This window comes from Bombina bombina, chromosome 4 (assembly GCF_027579735.1).
Source record: "Bombina bombina isolate aBomBom1 chromosome 4, aBomBom1.pri, whole genome shotgun sequence".
In the NCBI taxonomy this organism is placed as follows: Eukaryota; Metazoa; Chordata; class Amphibia; order Anura; family Bombinatoridae; genus Bombina; species Bombina bombina.
In genome coordinates, this window is record NC_069502.1 from 599,723,876 (window position 1) to 599,731,314 (window position 7,439).

Sequence of the window (7,439 nt, forward strand, 5' to 3'; positions counted from 1 at the left end):
CACTGTTCACTGAACATTTTTATTTTTATTGTATCATTTTAGTTAAGTCTGCACTCACAATATACACCTCAACATTATCTCCAACACATTAAACAATATAGTTACTACTGTATTTCTATACCATCTTATTTTTGTATATTGAACATAATGTATTACAACCCCGTTTTTACACATTAGAGTAGGTTAATAGATATTCACTGAGTATACTTATCTATTGCTTAATACATACATTTCATATTGATTAGATTAAGATATTACCACACTTCACTGAATGTACCTGATCCCGTTTGATCTTGGAAGCTAAGCAGGGCCAGGCCTGGTCAGTACCTGGATGGGAGACTGCCTGGGAACTCCAGGTGCATTAGACTTAAAATATGTGTGTGTATATATATATATATATATATTTTTTTTTTCAATAAGGCCTGCATAATTTAAAGGGCTCTCTCCTATAGAAAATCTTGCTTATAAATATTTGACCAAAGGCTGTTAACATCAATAGGTGCTTTAATAAAACTTTAACTTATTTAGACTAACTGACAACATACTAAGACATTTGGTATGAACACCAATAATTAGAATATCATGTACTTTTTATATATGTATGTGTGTATATAAAAAAAAGGGTGGGGAAATTTTTTTTAATGTTACTATTTTAGAATACCATAATAATATCCTATAACATATGATGCTGACATGATATCCACCATAAGATAATGTTTGGCTATGGTTGTTGTTTTTTATATCCTGTATTAACCAATTTGTACAGTACTTGTTTGTTTTTTAGTATAATGTGAATTATTTGGAAATGGTTTTAATCATTGTATTCTAACTATGGTCTGATTGAAACAGGTGTGCACTCTCACACCTGAGGAGGCAGGTTCACTTCCACACCTGAATAGGTGTGGTTATGTTTCACTCTTAGAGTGGTCATTTAGCATTTATAAGCCAGAGCTCTCAGTCTTTGGATAGAAGCCTGAGGAAACAGACAGAGATCTGAGAACTAGTTGCTTGTTTATCCATTGTTACGGTCACATTTGTGACATTTTATATTGTATTTTACTGCACCATTAAACTATGGTATTTTAACTCTTTGCTGAGAGCCTGAGCTTGATTGAAATCTACCCTGGAGTGATTTGTTGCACTGCCTTGGTCAGTGAACTGGGACACTGTGAACTCCCAGTCTGCCTCTATAAGCACAACAGAGTGCTGCTTTACTTGTGAGTATAAAATCTGTATTCACTTATTTTTACATTTGTCCAAACTATATCACACGAGGAGGCGCCCTTGTCTTTGTGATTTTCTTTGCACAGAGATAGTATTCACCCAGACTGGTTTTGTGACAAGGAGCTGACTTCTGGATCTAAGGTTGAATCTTATATATGTGCTACCCAGGAGGACTAATAAACCTCTGAAGTGCCCTCCTAATCTTGGGACTGTCTGAGCATCAATAGCATATACAGATAAGAACTTATTAGAGACTTAATACTATTTATTTATTATATATTGTTTTAAGCTGCATTTTCTGTTTATATTGATCTCATCACATCACATTTGATGATAGTCCATGTCTCATTTTTTCTGTAATTGTCATTATTATTTTGTCTTTATACATTATCTGATTATTTTATATTATTTTTAAGTTTTTACTATACTTCAGTATTATCCTACAAATTGTTTTATATATTTCTTCTAGCGCCCCCTAGAGTTACGCTTGCATAGTGTAACAGGTATTTCTATAATTAGGTAGGTGGCATCGTAGGGTTTGGCTGTTTAGGGGTTAATATTGTAATTTATTTAGTTGGAGTTGTGGGGATTTAGCGGTTTAAGGGTTAGGTAGTTTCTGTTGTGCGGGGTTGGTGGTTTAAGAATTAGTTTTTTTTGGTTAATACTTTGTGCGGGCGTTTAATTTTTTTATTAATTTTATAGTTTTATTTTTTTTTCATACTTTGTGCAGATGGTTAGATTTTGTTTTTCTTAATGCTGCTTCATTTGCCTACGCTGCATCCAGGTAGATTATTTTGCCTGCACGCGCAGCCAACATTCTTTTGGCTGCCTCGCACAGCTAACATTCCTTTTAAGGATGCGTGCGCAACTGGAGGCACCAACGGACGCATTAAAAACTCTATTATAGTATAGATGAATATTACCTGTGTGTATATATATATATATATATATATATATATATATATATATATATATGTACACATCTATCTATACTATAATCAAGTTTGTAACGAGTCCGTCACCAGTTGCGCACGCATCCTCAAAGCAATGTTTGCTGCGCGAGGCAGCCAAAAGAATGTTGGCTGAGCGCGCAGCCAAAAGAATCCACCTAAATGCAGCATATGCAAGCAAAGCCTTAAAAAAACAAAACACAACCGCCCACACGAAAAAACATGTAACCGCCCGCAAGAAATAAAAAAAAAAACCTAACCTCCCTCACGAAGTATTAACAAACACCAAAACCGCCAACATCACAAAATAATAAAGTTATTAACCCCTAATCCGCAAATAACATAATTAAAATATTAACCCCTAAACCGCCAACCCCCCACATCTCAATAAACCTAATTAATCTTTTAACCCCATAGCCAACAAACCCCCACATCACAACCTAATTAACATATTAACTCCTAAACCGCGAACCCCCCACAATGAAAATAACTAATTTAATTACTAAGCTAACCTAACCCCCATAACCTAACACCCCCTAAATTATTCCCAATACTTAGTTACACTTAAATAAAACCCAACATTAAATTACAAAAAAAATTATCTAAAATTACAAAAAATAAAAAACTCTAAAATTACAGAAAAAAATAAACAAAATTATAAAAAATATTTTTTTAACCTAATCCCTATGAAAATAAAAAAGCCCCCCCAAATAAAAACACCCCCTAATTTGAACGAAACCAATAGACCTTAAAAGAGCCGTTTGTAGGGTGTAGTGGTGAGTAATTGAAGTGCGCTAAGTGTAGGGTATCAGACACCTTAACTAAATAACAGATCCTTCAGACTGTTATAAATAAAAATGAGGCAAATTTGGGAAAAGAAGTAAGGGCGCTAGAAAAGCTTAAGATACCCCTAAAAAAGCTTGATTAAAGACAAAAATTGACCGGGGACTTGAATAGACTATATATAAATTTTATAAAAATCAGATTAGACAAACATAAATTTAAAAGCAGCATACATAAAAAATATAATATATTTAAAAGGGACGTCTCCCTATAACTTCACAATTACACTTTTATCAGTGAAACAATATGCATAAAGATACCAGAGTGCAGTGGTAGATACTGTTATATTAAAAAGGTCATTCCTTAGGACATTGCCGTTAATCGGATAGTGTCTATCTTTGGTTTCAAATGTCAAGTCTGTAAAAACTGAAAAGACTCTTGATAACCGGTCTATTAATTATTTGCAGGTATAAGCCTCTACCACTGCACTCTGGTATCTTTATGCATATTGTTTCACTGATAAAAGTGTAATTGTGAAGTTATAGGGAGACGTCCCTTTTAAATATATTATATTTTTTATGTATGCTGCTTTTAAATTTATGTTTGTCTAATCTGATTTTTATAAAATTTATATATAGTCTATTCAAGTCCCCGGTCAATTTTTGTCTTTAATCAAGCTTTTTTAGGGGTATCTTAAGCTTTTCTAGTGCCCTTACTTCTTTTCCCAAATTTGCCTCATTTTTATTTATAACAGTCTGAAGGATCTGTTATTTAGTTAAGGTGTCTGATACCCTACACTTAGCGCACTTCAATTACTCACCACTACACACTATTTTATTTTGCTTCATTTGTTAGTAGCGGCTAGTGAAAGCATGGATGACATTTTTGATTTTAGGGACAAAATTTTCTTAGGTATGAAAGATGATAATATCCCACACACTGACACAATCTCATCTGATAACACTTCAGATCTTATGCAAAGTTTGGAATATGCACTAGTTAAAGAATTAAAGCAGAAAATGGAATTCGTTTTTCTAAACAGATACACACAAAAAGGAATTATTCCAAGAGGTTTACAAATTAAGAAAAATTGCACTTTTCCTTTAAAAGAAGATTTACAATTAGAATGGAAGGACACACTCACAAAGGCTTCAAACACTTTAATAGATATATTGAAAAGATCACGAAAAGGGACTTTAGCAGAAATTGAGAAAAATATTTTGGAAATTAAAGAAAAACTCACAGATAGAAAAAATGAGAATGAATACAAAGAAAGACAGAGAGTAATCATTGGAAAATTAGATAATTTAAACAAAGACCTTCTAAGGACGAAATGGGGTAAAATGGAAAGGGACACTAAAGACAATCTTGCACAACAAGACATAACTAACGAAGAGGTAATGGAAACCACAGATAAAAGCACTAAAAATGAAAATATATATGAAAAAAGAGTAAGGAAAGAAAATCACATAAACTCAAACACCTATGAACACAGAAGTAACCAACAATATAGAAATGAGAATATGCACAATAAAACACAGGGATATAATAGACAAAACAAATACAGTACAAGTCGCAGCTATAGTCAGAATGTTAACAATGAAAGACCATGGTATCCAAGATATGGCAATAGAAATTATCAAAATTGGGAACCAAGGTCATACAACTACTATAACACCAATTACGATCATAGAACTCCATATAATAGGGAAAAAGAATGGCAGTATCCAAGAAGACCCCACAGGGTTGAGAATTTTAGAGAGGATAGAAATAATCAATATGAACAGTGGAGGACCCCTACCTATAATCGTTTCGATGCCTTTAGAGAAGCAGAAGGGAGGGAAGACAGAAATACCAATACCAGTCCTCTTTTTTTAGAGAAGAGCCCTCTAAAGGGGGGCAATCAAATGTTTCCGATCAGGGTAGAAAAAGAACCAAACCAAAAGAAAAAAAGAAGTTTAGAGGAAAAAGAGGAAGGGGAATGCTCAAACGAAGCAAAAAGATTACGATAATTAAAGGTCAGCAGGGAATTTTTAATTTAAGCAGTATTCATTTAAAAACAGAAGAAGAGAAGGTTCTAGGTCTAGGGTTATCATATGCCCCCACAACTAGACTTAATAAATTTAACACTTATATTAATGTTAAAAAATTTGTAAGGAATCTAACCCTGAAAAGATTTTATTTAAAAAATCCTGCTGAGAAAGAGCTTATTGCCCAACCTGTAAATACAGAAAAATATATACATTCCAATTTGAAACCGAAATCTTATTTTAATCCTGTACATTCCAAAGGTAATTATCTGGACACATTTGAAAAACTAGTTTTAAGTGATTTAAAAAAAGTGTAATCCACCCAAATTAAGAAAATATAATATGACCAAAAAAGAAAGAACCGTACTTGATAATCTGAAAAATAATACTGAGCTGACCATTAAATCAGCTGATAAGGGTGGAGGAATTGTCCTTATGGACACACATAATTACCTAAAAGAAGCACATAGATTACTCAATGATAATAAGACTTATAAAAAACTAGACTTTGATCCAACCACTAAGTTTACACAGACACTGAACAAAATTTTATTAGAAGGCAAAAAATCCCAAATACTCAATGAAAAGGAATTTCAGTTTTTAACTCCAAAACACCCAAGAATCCCAATTTTTTATTTCCTCCCAAAAATTCACAAAAGCATAATTAATCCCCCGGGGAGGCCTATAATTTCAGGGATTGATTCCCTATCAGCCAATTTGTCAAAATATGTAGATGGGTACCTGCAGAAATATGTCCAAAAATTGGACTCATATCTTAGAGATTCCACACAAGTTCTAAATATACTAAACTCCCTGAAATGGGAGGATGACATGTTTTTAGTGACTTGCAACTTTTCGTCACTTTATACCGTAATTAATCATACTAAAGGTATTAAAGCAGTAGACACTTTCCTAACATCAGATAGAGAAATGACCGAAACACAAAAAAACTTTATATTAAAAACTATTAAATTCATTTTAGAAAACAATTATTTTTCTTTTAACGACACTTTCTACATACAAGCGGAGGGTACAGCTATGGGTACAAGGTTTGCACCTAGCTACGCCAATTTATTTATGGGAGCCTGGGAGACTCATTTCTTTGGCAGGGGTAGCTATGGTGCAAACCTTGTACTCTATAAAAGATATATAGATGACCTTCTGCTTGTATGGAAAGGACCAGAATCTGGACTTTTAGCTCTCCTTAATGATATGAACAATAACGCGTATGGTCTGACTTTTACCCATAATTATAGTAAAACATCTATATCATTCTTGGATTTAGAGATTATGTCCATTAATGACACCATAGAAACAAAAACACACTTTAAAAAGGTAGATTGTAATACATATATTCATGCTGAGAGCTGTCATTTGAATACTTGGAAAGAGAATATCCCTGTGGGACAATTCCTAAGAATTAGAAAAAATAGTTCGAGACTTATGGACTTCGAACAGCAGGTTGAGATTCTAGAAGAAAGATTCAATTCAAGAGGCTATAAAAGAGAACATACTGAAAAGGCTATACAAAGGGCCAGAAATACTGAAAGGGAGACTCTTTTAACGTATAAAGAAAAAATTAAAAATAATGATGATGAACAGATTAAGGTACCCTTCATTACAGAATACAATGTGGATAATAATCTGATAAAGAGAATTGTAAAAAGACACTGGCACATTTTAAAAGAGGATAGCATTCTAGGAGAAAAAATTCCAAATAATCCTACTTTCATCTTTAAAAAAGCTGCAAATCTAAAATCACTCTTAGCACCAAGTGAACTAAAAAGACAGAAAAGTAACAAAAGACTAACAATACAAAAAAAAATTATTTGGAACAAAACCAATGGGTTTTTTTCCATGCTATTCGTGCAAGGCCTGTGGGCATAGCAAAAAAAACAAAGAAATTAAGTTCAACAATTCCCAAGACCATTTTCAAATAAAAGAGCTGATTAGGTGTACACATACCTGCGCAATATATGTTTTAAAATGCACGTGCAATTTGTTTTATATTGGTGAAACAAAAAGAGCAATAAGGGACAGAATTAGGGAACACTTAAGAAGCATAGAAAAAGGGTTGGAGGACACCTATCTATATAAACATTTTAAAACCATTCACAAAGGGAAAACAAAGGACTTAACATACTGGGGAATTAAAACCATAAAGAAACATTGGCAAGGGGGGAATATTGAAAAAAAGCTGCTAATAAAGGAGGCTGAGTTAATATTCAAATATGATACGTTGAACCCTAGGGGTTTAAATTCTGAACTAGATGTATCCCCATTTATTTTAGACTAAAGTTATACTTTTTAGAAAAAACTCTTCTCCCTAAAAAAATCCTTTCTAAAAATCTTGGGGAATTTAAAACAAATACCTGTTTATTTTAATTTCTTGTTTAACTTACTTTTGTATATATCTAAGAATTATTTTCCAAGAAATGATCAGAGAATATCG

General features: G+C 32.9%; 1 pseudogene; it reads left to right on the plus strand.

Moving 5' to 3' along the window:
• Positions 1-249: 249 nt before the first annotated feature.
• On the plus strand, positions 250-368 carry LOC128658461 (uncharacterized; annotated as a pseudogene).
• Positions 369-7,439: the final 7,071 nt, after the last annotated feature.